Genomic DNA, 21,963 nt, shown 5'->3' on the forward strand with positions numbered 1-21,963 from the left:
ACAGCAGTTAACATAACTAACCCTAACTAATGCCAGGTGTCCCAGAGAAATGCCCAGCCCTTGATCCTTCTCGGGAACCTTTCTGAAAGTCACGAAAGGAACGTAAGAAAAACAGCAGGGAGCCTCCTCCTGGAGGTTCCCTGGTGAGCGCGTTGGGTCGTAAGTGGTGACCACAGCTTAGCCACGGAACAAGCAAGCGCTGTGGACTGACAGAGAGCTGGACACTTTCAGTTAAATAACTTGCCCCTTTGAAAGCGTGCCAAGGAGACACATGTCTCGCCTGACATGCCAGTCACCTCCTTTTATAATAAAAGGGTGTTTGTGCTTTGGCTGCTGTCCTCCCGAGAATCAGAAGAAACGCTGACATGATTTGGTAGCATTTCAAGGTCAGCAACATCTCAACAGTGGGTTATACAAACATTAAAAAAGAAAAAAGGAAAGAATACTCTCGTTGACCAGCAGCAAGAACGTGGGGACAAGAAATATTGCTCACCTGACATTTATCAGTCCAGCGAGCACCAGAACGGAATTTCCCAATGCACACTACCCATAAGGGGGGGTGGGGGGGGGCACCCAAGGTGGAAGGTACATATTTAGCAAGTACACATTTATGTCGGCAGCTACCTTACTGTCAGCATAACCGAGTGATGCTAGGTGTTACGACGAATAAGCTTGAAAGTGTCAGGAGCCTGAACATAACTAAAGTTCAGGTAACAGTCTTCACAGGGCACTCCTGATCAGTGGTCTGGTTTCATACGCCTGGTGAATCAGGAAATGAAGCCACCTCCATCTGTGGCCCTGCCATCAAATATTTCATCAAATTTCACCACTTTTATTCCATGAAGCAGTTAATATCAAATCATCTTAGAGATGAAGGTGACATGAAACTCATTTATCCCAATCCACTCACAGTTCCTTGGTGAGATCTCGTCACACAGCTATGATTAGCAAAGCGGTTGGAAAATGTGGTTCCCCGGGGCCCTGTGATCCCGAGGAGTCAGAGGCCACATTTGGGTTCATTATGTGGGTTTCCACCATGACTTAACACAATGTCTGAGGTTGCAAAGGGCAACAAATCACATATTACTCAATTCAAAAAAAAATCACATAAATAATTGTATAGGTGGCTCATGACTTGGTCATAATCTTGAGGGTAACTAAAATTTGAAAAACTTTAAACCAAAAACTCTTAAAATATTGGACCCAATCCTTTTGCCAAAGCAACAGAATTCACAAACGTGAAAATATTCAGATACCCTAACGCAGTTGTTAAAGCTCATGAACTTGACCCAAGGATAATGCAGGAGATGCTTTATAGCATAGATAGAAACTGCAGCTAAGGAATTCAACATTCACTAATAAAACTATAGACTCAAGATTATTATAGGGAATGGTCCCACTAATGAGAACACATCTAGAAAATTAAGTCAAACTTGAATGCAATATTTTAAAAGTATTCAAGTGATGTTATAAGTGCAGAGATTCAGACACACAGAATTATACTCCTCTAATAAGTCACCACTTTTAATTTTACTTTTCTGAAATCCTTACACATATTTATATTGAAGTTATAAAATCTTAATATAGTGAGAATTCTATTTTTAGCTATTCATTTGGAATGAGTCTCACACGTTTTCCTATGATGCTACATTTTTTCACATTATAAATTTTAAAAATTTTATAATAATCCATCAACGTATTATTTGATATACATTAATACCACTTCTTTTTTTTTACTATATTTTTTTTATTTCAGAGAGGAAGGGAGAGGGAGAGAAAGATAGAAACATCAGTGATGAGAGAGAATCATTGATCAGCTGCCTCCTGCATGCCCCACACAGGAGATCGAGCCCACAACCCAGGCATATGCTCTAACTGGGAATCAAACAGTGACCTCCTGATTCATAGGTTGATGCTCAACCACTGAGCCACATCAGCCGGGCTTAATACCACTTCTTTATATTGAATATTTTACATAATCAATTCCATTTCTTCATATTTACAATGCTTCAATTAATTGATTACATTTTTGTTATATGTCTATGGAAATTGAGACCTAGTTTTTTCTAATCTGCTAATTTGATAACATTATCCATAATGCAGAGTTTCATCCTATGACATGACTATTTGCCCTTTCCTAAGAGTTCTGGTTCACACAGGAGGTGAACTGTTAGGTCTGTTGTGTTGGCATTCAATTGTATCATTGTAGTTAAAGCATTCCTCTTCAGAGACGCAAAGACCAATTTTGAAATGGAATCTACAGTGATATCATTTATACTTAAACTTTTGACATTTATCTTTCATTAGAAATCACATTAATTGGTCACCAAAGGTATAGCTTCTTTTAAAATTCAGGAAAGAGTCTTGAAACCAATCTTATCAGTGAAAGCATCAAGGATGAAAAGAAATCTGAGAAGATAACTGTATTACTAATCTATTGCTACATAAATTACCCCATAACACAACTCACAGCAAACATTTATTTTGTCGCAATTTCTAAGGATCCAAAATCTAGGGTGGATTAGCTGAGATTGTAGCTCAGTGGCTGATGAGACTGCAATTCAGAAGCTGGCAGAGTTGTAGGATCAGCTTCCAGAGGGCCAGCTTCACTCAGAGCTGCTGGCTGGAGGCCTCAGTTCCCCACTCCATGGGCCTCCCCTGCTTGAGGGTCCTGATGACATGGTAGGTAGTGGGCCTCCCAGTGAGTGACCCAACAGAGAGCCAGGAGATGGCACTGTCTTTTATGACCTACAGTCCAAAGTGGCACTTTCTCATTACACTTTCTTTCCTGTTCGTTAGAAGCAAGCCACTGTGTCCAACCCATACTGGAGGAAAGGATAATTAGACTCCACTCCTTCAGAGGAGGAATGTCAGAGAATTTGAAGACATATTTTAAAGCCACCACAAAACTGCTGACCTATCACAGAATGGGAAAAGTATGGACTTTATAGTCACACGCACCATCTTTCAAATTCTGGCTCTGCCAATTATTATCTGCTTAGCACTGAGCAAAGCACTCGTTCCAGTGCTCTCAGCCTCTTTCTCATCACTATGCCAGAAATGTATTGTCTGCCTACTGCACCTTGTTATTGAGACTCACATAACATAATATAAAATTAGGAGTTTCACTAGCCTTATCTGATAGAATAAATAAAATTGAGAATTACTAATGGCCACAAAGCAAACAATTACCATTACTCAGGACTCTTTAGATGACAAATGACCTCATTTGAATCACACTCAACAGAGTTTAAATTTTAAAAATCAATGTATTGGTTCATATAAGCAGGGGTATTTCAAGAATGGCTGGATCCAAGAATAGACTTATCCCTCTCCTATCTCAGGGTTGTTGTTTTTTCCTGTTTCCTTTCTTGTATGGTTCCAGTGCAATAACTGTCCTTCTCTGTGTGGCCAGGAAGGAGAGAACAGGCAGCTCCCTCCTGTATCGTATTCGAAGCTTGTTATCCTAAATGAAGAGAAGCGCCCTTTCTCTCCTAACACCTACATGTCACATCTCCAGGAAGATTCTAATTAACCCTCCTTCCTCACTGTGTTCAAAACCCTCCAAAACCTTCTCTTCACAGTCCAATCAAAGCCCTCATTATTGACACTAAGCTCCTGTATGATTTGGACCCTGGCTACCTCTCAGTCCTCATTCCCTATCACTCTGCCCTCACTCATGCTATTCTCAGCACATTGAGATCGCTCTCCTGGCTACAGCCTCGGGGCCTTTGCGCCTGCAGTTCCCCTTGCATAAACATACTTTTATTTAAGACTAGAGTTCCAGCGCATGATTGAAATCACGCGAGGAGGCGCCCAGCGGGGGGCCGGGACCCGCGCCTGACTCGCAGCGTCCACTGGCCCCCCTGCCTGTATCCGCTCCGGGGCCACCTGAGCCGCTGTGCTAGCTCGGGCAGGGCCCCCTGTCTGTCTCCATCTCCATCTCCGCTCTGGGCCTCACCTACGTGTACAACCTCCTCCTGTCCGGTCGTGACCCATTACGGCGTCCCAGCCTAATTTGCATATTACCTCTATATATCTATCTATCTATAGATAGATAGACAGACAGAGATATTAATATGGCTTATCCCCTCACTTCATTCATACCATGGTCTATCACTCTAAGTCTTCTTACATGCTTTTTACATTTTTAAGAAAAACCATTACCTGACATTTTATTGTATTTCTGCTTACTGGTTTACTTCATGTCTTCTTGAACTAGAATTCTGTAAGCACAGAGACCTATTTTGATTACTGTTGTATCCACAAAAAATGTCAGTACCTAATACAGAGTAAGGCACTCAAAAAATATTGTTGAATGGATGAACGAAAATGTCAATCTATAAACCAATCGCTGTGACTGGAGAATGGAGTATTCTGGCCAAAATGAATGGCATGTCCTTCCCAGGGGAATCAAGATTGACAGCACAGCCAGACCACATGGCACTGGCAGCGGGCTTCCAACAGAAAAGCAGGATGCAATTTATCAGAAGGAAGGAATGTAGGGCAGGCAGAAACCATAGCTATCCTCCACCTCACATTTATGCAAATCCCACCCAAAACCCTGCAAATCAATGTGAAAAGGGAGGTCAGAGGTAGATGGAATAGACTTTAAAGCTGTTGTATATAGTATACTATCCAAGGCTCACAGCCAAAAGCCACTGTGGAAGGCATGCCCGTTTCATAGACAAAAACACATAACCAAGAAATACGCAAATACAAATTTATCACAAGGCTAATAAAAACTGCAATCTGAATCCGCACTTATCAGTGAGCGACATAGCATTGGAAAAGTGAAAGGCATTTTGTGCAAAAGCAGGATGAAAGAGAGAAAGAGAGAGAGAGAGAGAGAGAGAGAGAGAGAGAGAGAGAGAGAGAGAAAGGCGTTAAATCAAACCACATTACTATGAAAAGGCAAAGTGGAGGTGGAAAGGATAATTTCTCAAAAAGTAACTTTCTGACTGAGAGAATGGATTGATAGTATCATCCATTCCGTAGATGAAAGTTCCCAACAATGAATTTCCTTGTCATAATGATCTAATATTGGTTACCAGCTATTACTCTCATTTGTCATGTTCTACATCCACACCATAGTATAAACAGTATCAGGGATTTCTTCAGTTGTATTTCATGGCACTTCTTGGAGGGAGTAGATTTTGTACTTGAGTGCAACCCAAGGTGCTCCAAATCTATCTAGGCTCATAAAAACTAAATGACCTGGTTTGGGGCGCATGGATGCCCAGTGGTGCTATAAAATATAAGGCTGGCTAACTGGAAGCCTCCCTTGTCTGAAGAAATTTACTTATCCTTACCGCCACATTCAAATTAGGCTGCTCCAGCCCCAGCTGGTTTGGCTCAGTGGATAGAGCGCCGGCCTGCAAACTGAAGGGCCCCAGGTTCAATTCCAGTCAAGGGCACATGCCTAGGTTGCGGGTTCGATCCCCAGTGAGGGGCGTGCAGGAGGCAGCTGGTCAGTGATTCTCTCTCATCATTGATGTTTCTATCTCTCCCTCTTCCTTCCTCTCTGAAATCAATAAAAATAAAATAGAAATAAATTAGGCTGCTCCACTTAAAATTGGATTGCTTCCACTCAGCATCTATGCTGTTCCTCCACCATCCAAGGTAACTCAGCTCTGATCTCCCTCCTTCTTTGATGCCTATAAACTGTACCTACCTTTTACTGAGTGCCTAACAGCTCCTGCTAAACTTCACACAGTGTCGCAAACTGTCACAACAGCCCCTCAAGATGCACTATCACCACCATTTTAGAGACAACCATGGCTCAGCGCCACTGAGTTGTTTGCCCCACACCCCACGACTGGTATTCAGCAGAATCAATCATTTAACTCTCATCTGTCTCTGATTCAAAAGCCCACAATCTTTCAATTCTGTTACGTGGTCTACCCTGCCAATTACAAAGTTCTGCCATTACTTCCTTCATGTATTTCTTGGATTAACCATTCCAATTGAACCATTCTGATTCCAACTGTCATTACTTCGTGTCTAAATCGCTACAACCACATCCTGATTCATCCCCATAATCCCAATCTCTTCTGACTACAAAAGCTCCTGAAAGGTTACTATCCTCATCTCCAGAACCTTAAATGTTTCCCAAAGTCTCACCAGATCAAGTGTGGACATTTCTGCTAGAATCTGCTACTCTGACAGGAACTTCTGTTCCTCTTATACCTCTAGGCAGGCAAAGCTCCATGATCTGGCCCTGCCTACTTCAGTCACAGCGCACTCACTGTTTGCTGTCTCTACCATACTGGTATACTCTCCCATACCCTTGTGACAGACAGAGATAGAGAGAGGGATAGAGATTGAGAAAGACATAGAGATAGAGACAGACAGACAAACACAGAGACAGATAGATACACAGACACACACTGACAGATACAGAGACATGTAGAAATAGATAAAAAAGTGTGACTTACAGATAGACAGATAAAAAAGGAGACAGGGAGAGGGGACAAAACAGAAACAAAAGAGACAGAGACACAGACATGCAGAGACACCACAGACATATAGAGAAAGGTAGATATAAGTCCATTCACCCTATACCTGAGTGTTGTGTGTATGCAGGTACTACTGACATTTTAAAAGCTATCTTTTATTGAGCTCTCATGTTTTCAATGTAATCTTTACAATCATCTTAGGAAATATATAATGTTATTATCTCCTCTTTATAAATGAACCTTAAATGGCTTGACTTGCCCAGACTGTAAAAGACAAAATAATATTTCAACCCAGGTGTGTACAACTCTCTAATCCAAGACTGTGTACACCAGCAGTTCTCACTGGTGGTTTTTCTCCCCAGGAATATGTGGTAATGTTGGGTTCACATGGGAGACGAGGGAAGGATGCTACTGCCATCCAGTGAGCAGAGGCCAAGGATGCTGCTAAACATCCTGCAATACATAGTACAGCATCTCTCCCCATCAAAGAACTGGACTGCTTAGCCCAAAATGTCAATAATGCAGGAGTCAAGAAACCTTGGTCTAAACACACAACCTAATTCTAAGACTCAGTGTTCCCTCATCTGTTATAACCCACACCAGTCCGTCTCTCCTAGGCATCTAACTCACCTGTAGTCTGTATTTATTCATTAATTCATAAAACATTTACTGAAAGCCTCCTAATTAGGAGGCACTGGGGGACATGATTAAGACATGGCTCCTCAGAGTCTGCTATATAAGCAGACAAGAGACATGTGAGCATATAGCTTCAAGTCAATGTACCAAGAGCCATGAGAAAGATGTGTGCAAAGGACTATGGGAGCCCAAAGAAGGAGCATTTAAGTCAGACAATACAAGGTCATAATCCCTAATTCTTAATCCTAAAGCCGGAAAAGTTTTAAAAATTGAAATGACTTCTACATAGCAAAGGAAGCAACCAACAAAATGCAAAGGCAACCTATGAACTGGGGAAAAATATTTGTAATCTGATATGAGTTTATATCCAAAATATGTAAGGAACTCATACAACTCAATAGCAAAATACAACCTGATTTTTAAAATGGGCAAAGGACATGAATAGATATTTTTTTCAAAGACAACACACAATTAGCCAACAGTATATAAAAAGGTGCTCAACAAATTAATCATCAGGGAAATGCAAATCAAAACCACAATGAGATATTACTTCACACTGGTTTAATGGCTATTATTAAAAAGACAAGAGATAAGTATTAGCAAGGGTATTAAGAAAACAGAACCCTATCCTGGCCACTGTGGCTCAGTTGGTTGAAGTGTTGTTCCATACATCAAAAGGTGGCGAGTTCGATTCCTGGTCAGGGCACATACCCAGGTTGTGGCCTCAATCCCCTGTCAGGGCATGTGGGGGAGGCAGCCAATGAATGTTTCTCTCTTACATAGGTGTTTCTCTATCTTTTCCTCTTTATCCCTTCCTCTCTCAATTTTAAAAAATTACATTTAAAAAAAAGAAAACAGAACTTCTTGTGCATTATTGATGGGAATGTAAATTGGTAGAGCCAATATTTAAAAAAACAGTATGCATGTTTCTCAAGAAATTAAAAACAGAACTATCATATAATCCAGCAATTCCATTTCTAGATTTTCACAGGAAATAAAATTGGTATTTCAAAGAGATATCTGTACTCCCATGTTCATTGCATCACTGTTCACAGCAGTCAACAAATGGAAATAACTTAACTGTCAGTTGACAGATAAATGGATAGAAAATGTGATCTATATTGGATTTCTGTATCTGTGTCATATTTATATATCTACATGAATCATATTTATACATATTATATATCATATATACTATATTTTATATGTATAACATAGTGTGCCATATTTATATCTTGTACTTTTATATATGTGATAGAAAATTATCTAGCCATCAAAAAAGAAATTCCTGCCAATTGTGACAAGATAGATACATCTGGTGAACATTATGCTAAATGAAATAAGCCAGACACAGAAAGACAAAATGAGTATGAAGTTTTAAAAAGTTTACCTCATAGAACCAGGAAGTACAAAAGTGGTTGCCAAGGGCTAGGGATTGGGGGAAATGGATAAATGTTGATCAAAGGGTACGAACTTTCCATTATGAGTAAGCTTGGGGGATCTAATGTATGGCATGGTGACTATAGTTAACAGTACTGTCTTGTATGCTTGAAATTTATACTAAGAGTAGATTTAAGAGTCTCACCACACACAAAAAGAAATATAGCAAGTATGTGAGGTGACGGATGTGTTAACTTGATTGTGGTCATTTCACAATGTATATACATGTATCAAATCATCACATTGTACACTCTAAATATAATACAATTTTTATTTGTCAATTATATCTCAATACAACTAGAAAAAAAATGAAATAAGAAGTTTAAAAACTGAAAGATTTTTTTCCCCTTAAATTTAGCTCCAGAATCACTTATGGCAAAAACCCAACTTGACCGAAGTGGGGTGTCAGTTGTAAATTGGTGGCCCTGCCAGTCATGAGCGCCTCTGCCATTCTTTGCTAGTTTCTAAATTTGTTTTAATTACACTATGAAAATATCAGAAAGAACTAAATATACAGTAATAGGTAACAGTGAGAAGAACAAGAAACATGACCAATAATAAGAAAATAGAGTCATTGCAAAAGTTATATCTGTAAGGTATCTACTGATGAATATGGTGAGGAATCTATACGACAAAGAAAAAGATGGACAAGTTGGGGAGTTTTACAGTGATAATAATGACCAAGCACTAATGATAAAGAGGAAAACGTTGCAAAGTATTTTTTAAAAAATGAAGATCTTTATAGTGTGTGGAATGGATTTTTTTTCACCAAAGAGTAGACATCTGCCATTAACTGGTTTTTAGGCTTTGAAGCCTGTTAGTAAAGAACTGAACATTAACATTACATATGAACACTCAGAATATCAGTATAAAATAGCTGAAATCAAAGGTGAAACAGGTTCTGCTGATTGTGAGAGTTATACATGCAAATTTGCAAAGAGAGCATCTAATGAAAACCTTAACCCGGAACCCATTAGCAATGCTTGTAGGACAGCTCTGGATTGGCACTGTGTTCTTAGAAAAACATTAACAACATAAACATTTGGGGCGAGCACGAAGAGGTCTTGAGAGTACCAACAAACACGGTGGCTACTTGCATATGCCGGCATCCCAGGCAGCTGTAAAAAACACATGGCAATAACTGGAAAAAGCCAACATCCAAAATGCTACACATGGCTGCAATCCCAAAACACGATGCTAAGTGAAAGAAGCCAGTCACAAAATGCCAATATATTCTAGGAATCCATTGATATAAAATGTCCCAGCATGGGCAAATCTATAGAGATAGAGAGTAGAATAGTGATTGCCAGGGGCTGGGGAAGAGGAAATGGGACTGACTGCTAATGGGTACATGGTTTCATTTGGGGATAATGAAATGTTCTGATATTAGGTTCAGTGATAGTTGCCCAACTATTGAACAACTTAAACTGACTTTGTGTGTTATATGGATTATATCTCAATAATGCTGTTAAAAATATATAGTTATCAGAGAAATTTTTCTGACAGATTTAACAATACTTTGTACCAGAGGCATAAGTTGAACTGCAAGATAATTGTACATCTGCGTGTATCTCTCCCAAACTTCTGGTGAAAAAATAAAGTGTTGGTGTTTATTTCCCCGCAATGTGGTATCTATAACAAAGCCCCACTTGCAAGGAATTTTATGGTCCATGAAGAATAGTCACAAATACTTTTTTGAAAATTCTATGCTTGCTATATTGGACAAGGACCTTAGAGATTCAATATTTCCTTAAAGAGTTCCGTCTTCAGTCAGTTGTTCATGTTACTAGTAGAATAATGTTGATTAATCACCAGTAACAAATGCTTAGCAGACTTTGAAAATGAAGGTTTAAAATAAGCTTGCATGTCAAGATCTGAAGGACTCCATGCACACAATGTAGATAGCAAACCGCCTTGCTTACCAGAAACATTATAAAGTGAAAAGGAGCTGTCCTTGAAAATATGCTGAGCTTTAACCATGGCGCACGTTATGCTTTCCTTGGGCGATGGGGAAATGAGGTGTTGGATACAGGTAATATAAGGACATCAGTAACCATGAAGAGGAGGCTACTGTGAACACAGGTGAAAAATATCCAGAGAGGACTATGATAAACAAAGTATTATGATTTAATAGTTGGCCTTGAACGATGTATATTTATCAGTGAGCAAGAGATTATGGCAGTTCATTCAATTAACAAGCTATCACCTGGATAAGCCCTTATGATGAAACCAATGATATTGGGGAAAGACTTCTTTAAGGTCATCAATTACAGCAGTGATTCCCAAAGTGGGCGCTACCGCCCCCCGGTGGGCGCTGCAGCGATCCAGGGGGGCGGTGATGGCCACAGGTACATTTAGGGGCAATGAGTAACTGCTATTAAAATTTTTTAAAAATTTATTTCCAGGGGCTGAGTAATATTTTTTCTGGAAAGGGGGCGGTAGGCCAAATAAGTTTGGGAACCACTGAATTACAGTGATGGTTTATCACTTGAGAATTCTACTTGTGGTTCATCATTAAATGTCCAATGAAGTCAATACCAATGTTATCTTCCTCAAACAACCAGATTAAAGAAATATTTACTAAATGTATAAGTACAAGTCTTTGGCTTAATTCAAACAGATACACATTTAAAGTTTAACTGAAATATTTTCTTAAAAATATAGTCCAGCCGCACAGCTGGCATGGCTCAGTGGTTGAGCGTTGGCCTATGAATCATGTGGTCACAGTTTGATTCCAGATCAGGGCACATGCCTGAGTTGTGGGCTCAATCCCCAGTAGGGGGCATGCAGGAGGCAGCCAATCAATGGTTCTCATCATTGATGTTTCTATCTCTCCCTCTCCATTTCTCTCTGAAATCAATAAAAAATATTTTAAATATATATATGTATATATACATATACATATATATATACACACATATATATATTCCATATTTATTCATGGTCTATGCCTTCCCTTCCTAATTGGCAAGCTATACAGTATAATTCCAATCCACTAATGGTTCCTTTCCCTTCTCTAACATAACTATGTTGCATGGCAGAACTGCAGAAAAAGGAAATATTATAGGGTGTCCCCCAAAAATGTATACATACACTTTGAATAACTGTACAGGCAGTGTTTATTAAAATATATTTAATTTAAAAAATTGAGCTATCAGCTATTAAAGTGTATATATATTTTTTGGGACACCCTGTATTTAACATATATTCAAGTTCATTTTTAAGTCAATGAAGGTTGATTATTGTTATCAAAATACATTTAATATTCACCGTATCCTAATAGCCAGCAGTAAAAATGGTGAGAATTAACTTTATATACTCTTAGATCTCCCTTAATTGACTATATTCCTACTGCTACTCTTCCAGGATTTAATGTGAAACTTGAGAAAGTTACCTGAATTTGATATATCTAAATCTCCCGCTGTGTAATGGCTATAATAATACCTAATGTACCTTGTGCCGAGGTTATAAGGATTAAATGACACAGTGACTATAAAAGTTTGCTAATAAAGATAAAACTGTATGTATAATAAAACCTGAGTTCTACTTATCCCAAGATATATTCCTCAGAACACTAGACTCACAAGATAATTTCAGGGGGAAAATGGTTTCTGAAAACATGCTTGGAAAATGCCATTTATTCTGCATTTCTCTTGGAGCTGCCAAATGCATATAAAAGTACTGAAAGCTTTTGGGAGGGTCTAAAGTTTTTAAAAACACACATACACACACACACACACACACACACACACACACACACACACACACACCTGGTAATTAGGGCTTGGCGCTAGGCTCAGACAAGACTTCAGTTTGATTTTTAGTTTCCCCCATTTATTGGCTATCAATTTTCACCAAGTTATTTAACCTCTCTGAGGCTCCATTTTCTCACCTGCAAAATGAAAATGAAATAATTCCTTCCTCATAAAACTTGACCAAATTCAGTGAAGTGATGTGTGTAATGTACTCAGCAGAGTGCCTGGCAAGTACTACAATAGATGGCAGCAATTATGACTTCTAGTTCAGTTAGTTTTAAATCTTGCCGAACGCAGCTTTTTTCATACTCTTTGACCACGGAACCTCTTTCCTCCTTATTATGTATGTACAGGGTTCCTCCTAGGACACCTTTGGGAAAGCGCTCTTAGGTAACTTTCTTCACTTTATAAATTCTCATTGTCATTCATCTAAAACCAACAATGCAAGTGGCCCAGAGAGGGCTCCTTTGCCTGCAGAGTTGAGAGGATTCTTCCTGGAAGTGGAAAACATTTCCAATGACTCAGGACGGTATGTGATTCCGTGGAGTCTAAGAACAAGACAAGGGTCACAGGCAGGAGAGATCTCAGGAAGAAGTGTCAACTGAAGGTGTCCGGGGCGTGTGAGACTTGAGGTAGGACCTGGGAACCTTAGAAGGTTTGTGCAAAAGGGAAAAACTCAAATTTCAGAACTGCGAACAAGGACTTCCAACGCACATTTTTGCCCTCCAACTCAAGGAAACTTAAAATGTTTCCCACATGTAAGCTACTTAACTTGAACTTGACTGATTTTCCCTAATGCTTGTTACTCTTCCCCTAAATCAGCAGGAGTGCTATTCCACCTCCTCTCTGCATGGGTTCCCAAGATAAAAGCCCCTGGGGACACACCACCCCCATCTATTTCTTCCTGAAAGAGGCTTCTCTCCTAAGCCTGTCTGCTTTTCCACCCTCATAAACTGGGTATGGAGGGAGGGGTCTCACAGTTAATTAGATGAGAACACGGTTAACCCTTTGTTTCAAAATTCTAGGACAAGAAAGGCCAAGATATTTCAACATGAATGTCAATCTATGATCAATTACTAGTGGCTGCTCAAAGCACTGTGTTGAGAAGGATAGTGAGGCCCTATCTGAGCTCAGCAAGGAAGGGCACGGTGGTCAACTTAGATGTCTGCTGAGAAGGCAGGAGAAAGGAGGGGCGGTAAGAGTGCCATAGCGCCGGCACCCACTACAGGAACAGGTGCCCATCTTCCTTTCCCCTGATCTCTGTCAGGGATCCCCCAAACCCAGGCCCCTGCTGATAAGGCAGAGTCTCCAGTGCAGTCGGGGAAGAGGAGAGAGGCGCCTTCCTCCTCCCCCAGGACACCTGTGGGAATCCTTCCTCTTGGTACTTGGTCTTACTCTCCCGGAAGATGCTAAAGGAGGGGGTGGAAAGGAAGGGGCCAAGAACAGCCCATTCCCCTGGCCTTTTCCTGTGACTGCACAGACAAGACGGACACCCCCAGCTTGAAAATATGCACCAACTTCTTGTGAACAGGGACAATGTCGACTTCATCCGTGAGACCTGACCGCATATCTTGCTCACTGAGGCACTTAGTGGAGCAACGATCAAGCACTTAAACTCACCAGAAGGCCCTGCCAACAGCTAGCATTGAGCTTTTGGGATAGGTGGTACTCTTTACCATATTTATCTTAATAGCAGATCCTCTGGGAGACCTTCCCGTGATCACCCCAGGAAAAATCCATCCAGCTTTCCTCTGGGCCCCCTTTCTATCCCATTGCTCTTCTTTGCCAATTTGGGTGGGCTGATAGGTTTACATCTCCTGTCCTCAGGAACGGTCCTCTCAAGGCAGGGCTGTTTTATTCCTCTCTCATTCCTCCTGAGCTTAACCTGGAGTCTGGCATATAATGGATGTGTATAAAGGGATTGAATAAAACAAACAAAAACCCACTAATTCTATTCAAAACCGGGAACTTCACTCAGTCAGAAGAAGAACCTTTCATTATTTTTTAATTTATGAGAATCTACAACTTCACTCTGATTGAGAGGTAGGAAAGGGAATAAAAGAAATCTGAGAAAATAAGAAGGTAAACTGAAAAAGGACACAGAGCTAGAGAAAAGAAGCGGCGTAATTCTTGTCCCTAATCATACTGCTGAGGCATGATGCAGTTCTCACGATGCTGAGAATTATGAAAGATCAAATAACAAAGGCCCAAACTGAGAACTGATACAGATACCAGAGAATGTACAGTCTAGCCTAGAAACTGTTAAATTAACCTATGAAGATGCTGGTTTTTTAGTCTAAAGTCATAAATCCTTAGAGATTCTGTCTTCATAATTTGTTTTGAAACTTAGAGGATACAAAAGGCTTTGATGAAAACTATGCGTGCCGTTCATAAAAGACCATGCAGATGCCTTGGGATAGGGTGGGGGGAAACAACCAATTGGAATAGGAAGTTACTTTAAAATGAAATTCACTTACAGAAACTTGTCTCCAGTATAGGGAACATCCATGTCTGCCAAAAGATGAAAATGCAGACATCCTGTAAACAACCATCTCACGCTCATTGTTTTTGGGTTTCCGTGAAATCTCTTTTGAAGAAGTTGGTTTTCTGCTCGGTATAGTTATGACACACAATCAATTCAATAACACAGCACTGAATTTTAAAATAAAGTCAATGTACTTGGATATTCGAAGTGTCAACCTGATTTTTTTTCTCATCCTGAACACCTGCCTTTCAGATGAGATTGAATTTTCCCATGCCAAGTATGGATTTAAAAGTCAAAGTAATTGAAACCATTACCAAAAAAAAGACCTCAGGAACCCTTATGACATTTTCTGTAAATGCATTCTGAAATATGAAGCCCAAGCCAGTGTAACCTTGAATGTGAATGCCTCTGTGAACTTGTACAGATCTCTGCAGAATGATATGACTATTGACAGATCAGTCTCCAACCTCCTTTACAAAGGGAACAGGCTCAAGAGGACACAGCCAGCTGCAACTAAAGGAAAGAGGCCTCAAGAGAAACCACGCCTGCCAGTACCTTGATCTTGGATTTCTAGCCTCCAGAACTGTGAGAAAATAAACTTCTGTTGTCTAAGGCACACAGCCTGTGGTATTCTGTTTTGGCTTCCCTAACTGACTAACACATGAGAGAATCTGAGAGATGACGTAATTTCACTAACGTTATCATTGTGGTCTCTGGGGTTCTAGAAGGTTGGTTGTTAGACCATAGGCGTCAAAAGGAAAGAGAGGTAGATAAATTTTTTAGTAGATTTCAATGTGTAGTAAACTAAACTCTTATAGGTCTCACTAAGGAAATACAAAAGCATGAAACTGTTCTGGACAACAATAAAATAGCGCTTGGTTTTCCAATTTTCTTATTCTCCCCAAATTTAAGGCAAACACAATCATGGCCTATTTTCCTTTCCAAGTGGCAGTGTTGGCTTTGGTAACAGCAGCCACTGCACAGCATCTGGACCAGTGATAGGAGTAACTTTACTGTCCAGAAAGGCTCCTCCACGTCTCCCCTGAGATCAGCAACCAAGAAGACCATTCTTCTGCACCTGAATCCACCAGCTATCAACACCAAGGCAAACTATTTGGGGTCAGGTAAGGTACTTTGTTCCTTGAAGGTCCCCAGTACAAAACAATGGAAACCCTTAAAATTCTTTATCATGAACAACTATCAACTATATGCATTCATATAAGTCATTTTAACAAAAAACTTAGCGTCCATTGCCAAGACTTCTGAACAATGACTTACTAATCAAAACTCTAGCTTTAGGCATTGAACAAAATGGAAAATCCCCGTACCACCTTCCTCCTGAATCCCAAATGAATCTCCCATGAGTGAGAGGAAGTTGAATGATGTGAACAAATCCAGAAACAAACCCAGAGGCAAAACAACAAGCCTTTTTACATCAGCACAATTCACGTTTGCCAACAAGTTGATGCTTGATGAATAGGAAACAATGATCCGCAACTCAACCAAAATCATACTATAAAATGGCCTTTTAATGTGACCATAATCTGACCCTTAGAAAAAACAAAGACAAAGAAAGGTTATTTCTCAAGAAGTGTTTTCAAGCTTCCCAGGGGTAGGAAGCCAGCATTTTCACAGTCCACCCCATACATTAGCCTTGATATAACCCTGCTACAAAGCAACACAAAGAACCACACGCCCCAATGATATACTCTGAAGATCTTAGGAAAGGGTTGTGCTAAAGGGAAGCAATAACAGAGAAGCCAGTCTTGCACAGTACATTCATGAAGCCCAATATTCTGTATGATTGCCTTGTGGTAATTAGGGGAAAGCACAATTGAGGGGACCTGTCCCCAAATTATAATAGGCTTAATATTCTTGCAAATGCAAACCACAGTGGCTAGTATACCACCACCTATTAAAACAAATCACAAACAGAGCATTCTGATAAGGCCCTCCCAGCCACATGCTTAGAAAGGATTAACCTCCGGGAGTTGGTAAAACAATCTGTTCAAATGCCTAAGTTTACAGGAATTGCAAGATCACTATCCTAATTGCTAAAGAATTATATGCCAGCTCCCCCTAAAAGCAGTGAGATTCTCCATTTTCATTGGAAATAAGGAAATAAACAGTTTAACATTATCCCAGATCCTGTATCACACAACAATATAATTGGCACCCTTGCTTTAGCAATATTGTGCTGAGGGAAGGAAGACATCCACTTAAAAGTGGAGAACTAAGCAGAACAGTCATTTCAGGAGAAACCTGAGAAGGGACAGGACTTATAACATGATTATGATTATGCTGCCTTCCCACACTGCAAACTTGCCAAATGGACTCTTCAAATCAGAACTGAGGCCCCAACTACAAACAGAGACTAGGGCATGCATCATGTAGACATTGTCCTGAATTAAGACCAGCTTATTTTCTCCCAATATAATTTAAGCTAACCCAACATACCGAAAAGAATATAAGATATTGGGCTCATAAGTGCCATTAATATATTGATAAAGAAACCAAACATGTTATACTAGTCTTATCTGACTCGCTCCTCTTTTGGCTCGCTATCCAATTAGAAACCACAGTGTTTTACATTATTGGTAGGTGGTAGAGCGGATTAAGAACATGGGCTCATGAGTTAGAATGTGCAAGTTCAAACCTGTCCAATGGGACTTTCTGCAGTAATAGAACTATTCTGTATCTGTGTTGTCCAACTGGCAGGCACTAGTCATATGTGACTATTGGGTATTTGAAATGTAGTATGAATATTTAAGGAACTGACTTTTTAATATTTATTTAATTAACTTAAATGTATATAGCCTCATGTAGCTAGTGGCTACCATTTTAAATAGCAGGGTCCTATACCCTTTATTCACTAGCTATGTGTCTTTGGACATGTAATTTAGTTTTTATGCCCGTTTCTTCACCCCTAAAATGGAGATAAAAATAAAACCTCATCAAATTGTTGAGGGGACCTCGGCACAGTTCTGAGAACATAGGTTATTCTTCTGCAATGTCCTCAACCATCCCTTCTCCACGTTCCCTCTATAGTCCCCTCTGTCAGACTCTTATTGTGCTCACAGTATCAAAAGACCCTCTTCACTCACCTCACTCCCTTTAGTGAGTTCTATCTCCAGCCATCCCAGTAAAATATAACCAATGAATGATTCTAAAATGCAATTCTTAGTATATTACTCTTCTAACATTAAAATCTCTTACAAATCCCTGCAACAGAATATACAGGCTGGCTTTTAAGACCCTTTATAATTTGACCCTCGGATGATGTTTCATGCTACCTCCCACTGTTCCCAGATTCAGTGTACTGTGTCAACCAGATGAAGCAACTTGTCCTTCCTCAGACCAACCATGCAATTCCTACTCCACACCGGGATGACAATATACCCATTGAAATGCTCACTTCCTTTACCCTACTTCATCATATTCATCTTTTCATACCTCGTTCAAGAATCCATCCCCTCTGAGCTACTTAAGAGGATAAGACGTTTGTGCTTTCTTGATTGCCCTCCAAAAACAAAAGCTCTTTAAAGACAAGGACTTATGTTTTTGTGTCTCCACATTAGTGCCTAGCAAGGTACATGCATAAATTAGGGGCTCATTTCATATGTGTAAAATATGAAAACAGATGCTATTCAACTGGAACACTAGGGTCTTTGGAAAACTCTGCCAGTTAAACCACTAAAGATATTAGAACATCCTATCTTAAATAGCTGAATAAACACAATAGGAAGATCTGGGCAAACATTTATTGATTTCTTAAGCCAATGTATATCTTAAAAACAAAACCCTTAATAATTCCCTGCTGTCCTTCAGAATCCTGCTAGAGAAACCTCCCACACATGATTTAAACTTGGCCTCCAGCCCGACTGGCATGTAGTTGAGCATCGACCTATGAACCAGGAGGTCACAATTTCATTCCCGGTCAGGGCACATGGCCTGGGTTGGAGACTCATCCCCAGTGTGGGGAGTGCAGGAGACAGCCAATCAATGATTCTCTCTCATCATAGATGTTTCTATCTCTCTCTCCTTCTCTCTTCCTCTCTCTCTAATAAATAAATTATTTTTAAACTTGGCTTTCAACCTCTTTCAGCTTGTGATTTGTTTACAGGCTCAACTACATCCACATCTGCCCCTAAACTCCACCTTCCCTTCCCCTCTTGACTTTCTTATACCAAACTTCTCTATTCTTGACTCCCCATCGCACTTACATTGCCACACACACACACTTTGGAGAACTTCCTCTGCCACCTCACTTCCCACCCTTCGAAGCCTCTATAAAACCCCATCCCCAACTATTTCCTCCCTGTCCAATGAGATGACCCGCCCACACTTCCCTCAGCCAACAGATAGTTGAGAAAAAGCAAAGATGGAGGTCATCAGAAAGAAAATGTCTTGAAATTTCCCTTGGGTCTGAGTTTTAGTAGTGGTTTCTGGCACAAAAAGAGAGATCTTTGATCTCAGAGAGAATGGTATAGAAAGTAACACACCAGATAGCTTTTTGTAATTTGGACTCCCTTTTGAGACATTCTCTAAGGCTATGGTTCTCAAACTTTGAAGAGTGGTAGAACCATGGAGAATACTTGGTGAGATGCTGGTTCCTGGGGAATCTACGTCATGTGTCTGGGGCACCCAGAATCCTGCATTCTAATGAACATCCACAAGGTCAAGACCACACTGACAAGCACTGTGAATGCCTCCTCTCCCTGTCTAAGCCAGCCTTCTGTTCCCTCTCTGTACACCAAGAGAACAGGAATAACTAACTGCAGCAAAAAGACCTACATCTGGAAATAACAGACTCTCCCAAAGAGAGACGTAAGTGGAGAAGCTGGGACAGAACACAGCAATCAGGCACACAAGGCCAAGACTGAAAGGCTCAGGGTAAAAAGAGGTCAAAACAATGGCAAATCCCAATCCTGAGAGAAGAACTGGAGAATTCAGATCAAGCAAAGAGAAAAAAAATAAAAGAACTGCTACTCTACCATCTGAACATGTGTGGAACACCACATTTAATTGTAAATTGCCAGTTCTTTGAGGAGAATCTAACGACATTTTAACACAAAGTATCTAAGCTGCGTCAGATCGAGTAATATCATCCAAAACTCATCTAATCAGGTCATTTCCTGAAATCAAAGAAAGAGAAGAAAGAAAAAAGGGTAATTTTCTAGCGTAGGCTGGGTCCTGCCATAGAAGTAACAGGACAAAACATCTGCAGGAAATTAGAGGCATTAGTAGGTGAGAAAGGACCCTAACTAAAACAGAGTAGCCTCACATGCTTGGGCAGGCCCTGGACAGTCCGTTTTTACTTGTTGTCCCAGTATAATTATTAATATCACATCTCTCCTTCCCAAAAGACCAGGTTTAGCAGTAAATTACATAATCACCCTAAGAATAGCTAACAGGCATATCTTGGGCATTGAGCTAAGTGCTCTAGGTAAGCCCTAAACACCACAGGGGACCAGCATCAGTTCTATTATTATACCCATCATTGAGCTGAGGAACTTTGGAGGTTGTTGGAAGTTAAATTACTTGCCTGCAGCCAAACAGTCAGTAAATGACAAGACTTGAACTCATCTCTGCAAAGGCAGTTCTCTTAACTTGGGGTTGGTGAACTGCAGCCCACAAATCAAACCCAGACTACTACCTACTTCGGTAAATAGAGTTTTATTGGAAAACAGCCACTACAAAGGCAGACCAGTGCAGTTACACCGAGAATTTCCAGATCACAAAGCTGAAAATATTTACTATCTGGTCCTTTATAGGAAACATGTGATCTGGATTTTTCCTGACACCCCAGGGAGAGCACCCAAAGCACAAATTCACAAGCCTGGATCCTCCGGCAGGAATGGCCCAAGGTCAAGGAAAACTTGGCACAATAGTAGAATAAGTTTTCCAATTTAAACATTTCAGGGTTATCTGGTTGGAGGGGTTATTTTGTTTTGGTGTTTGGGGTGTTTTAACCTTAAGGTTCATAGTACATTGAGCTATCAATGGTTACAATAAGCACAGCATTCATATGTAATTTAAAAAAAAAAACAGTCGCAAAGTTAAAAAGTATTCCCAAAAGCCCACAATAATGAGGGTACATCAGAGGGACGTAGAAACCAATGGAAAAAGTTCCCAATGACCCAAACTCAAACAATTTGAGCAACAAAATGAAGTAATGTATTATAACCTAACGTATAAAATAAGTGTCTATGAGTCCAAAGTGATTAAATAAATGATTGATTTAGTAAATAAGTAGGGGAGAAGCATCCCGTGCAGAATGCCAAATAATGTATGTAGATACTCCACCCTAAAGGAGGAAGTACATAACTCCTCATTCCTTAAATGTATGTAGACTTCCTCCTACAGAGTGAACATGAGAGGGGTGGGGGGAGGGTAACGTAACCTGATAAACACAACTTCAACCAGGTGATCAAGATTAATATCACCAGTGATAAGTCACATGGGTAGCTGACACCCTTGATGTGATATGTTGAGAATGGTGCTTTACCTCTGTGATCTTCCTCCCCAAGACCTACAACTTCATTCTAACTATGAGAAAAACATCAGCCAAATTTGAGGGGCATCCTACCAAATACCTGAACTGTACCCCTCAAAGTCATCAAGAACAAGGAAGGTCTACGGAATCATCCCAGTACAGCCAAAAAGAATCTAAGGCAGTGGTTCTCAACCTTCCTAATGCCGTGACCCTTTAATACAGTTCCTCATGTTGTGGTGAACCCCAACCATAAAATTATTTTCGTTGCTACTTCATAACTGTAATTTTGCTACTGTTATGAATCGTAATGTAAATATCTGATATGCAAGATGTATTTAGGCAACTCCTGTGAAAGAGTCGTTCGACCCCCAAAGGGGTCACGACCCACAGGTTGAGAACCACTGATAGGGAGTAACACAGTATCCTGGATGGGATCCTGGGACAGAGAGAAGACATTAGGTAAAAACTTTAAAAATATCAATAAATTATGGACTTCAGTTAACAATATTTGTCAGTATTTTTCCATTAATGTGACAAAGTACCATCTATAATAATAAAAGCGTAATATAATAATTAGACCAAACAGCTGAATGACCTTCCAGACATCCTTCCAGACGACCTTCTGGACAGAGCCAGGGCTATGAGGGCTGAGTCCCTTGCACGAATTTCGTGCATTGGGCCTCTAGTACTACT

This window comes from Myotis lucifugus, unplaced genomic scaffold (assembly GCF_000147115.1).
Source record: "Myotis lucifugus unplaced genomic scaffold, Myoluc2.0 scaffold_774, whole genome shotgun sequence".
Lineage (NCBI taxonomy): Eukaryota > Metazoa > Chordata > Mammalia > Chiroptera > Vespertilionidae > Myotis > Myotis lucifugus.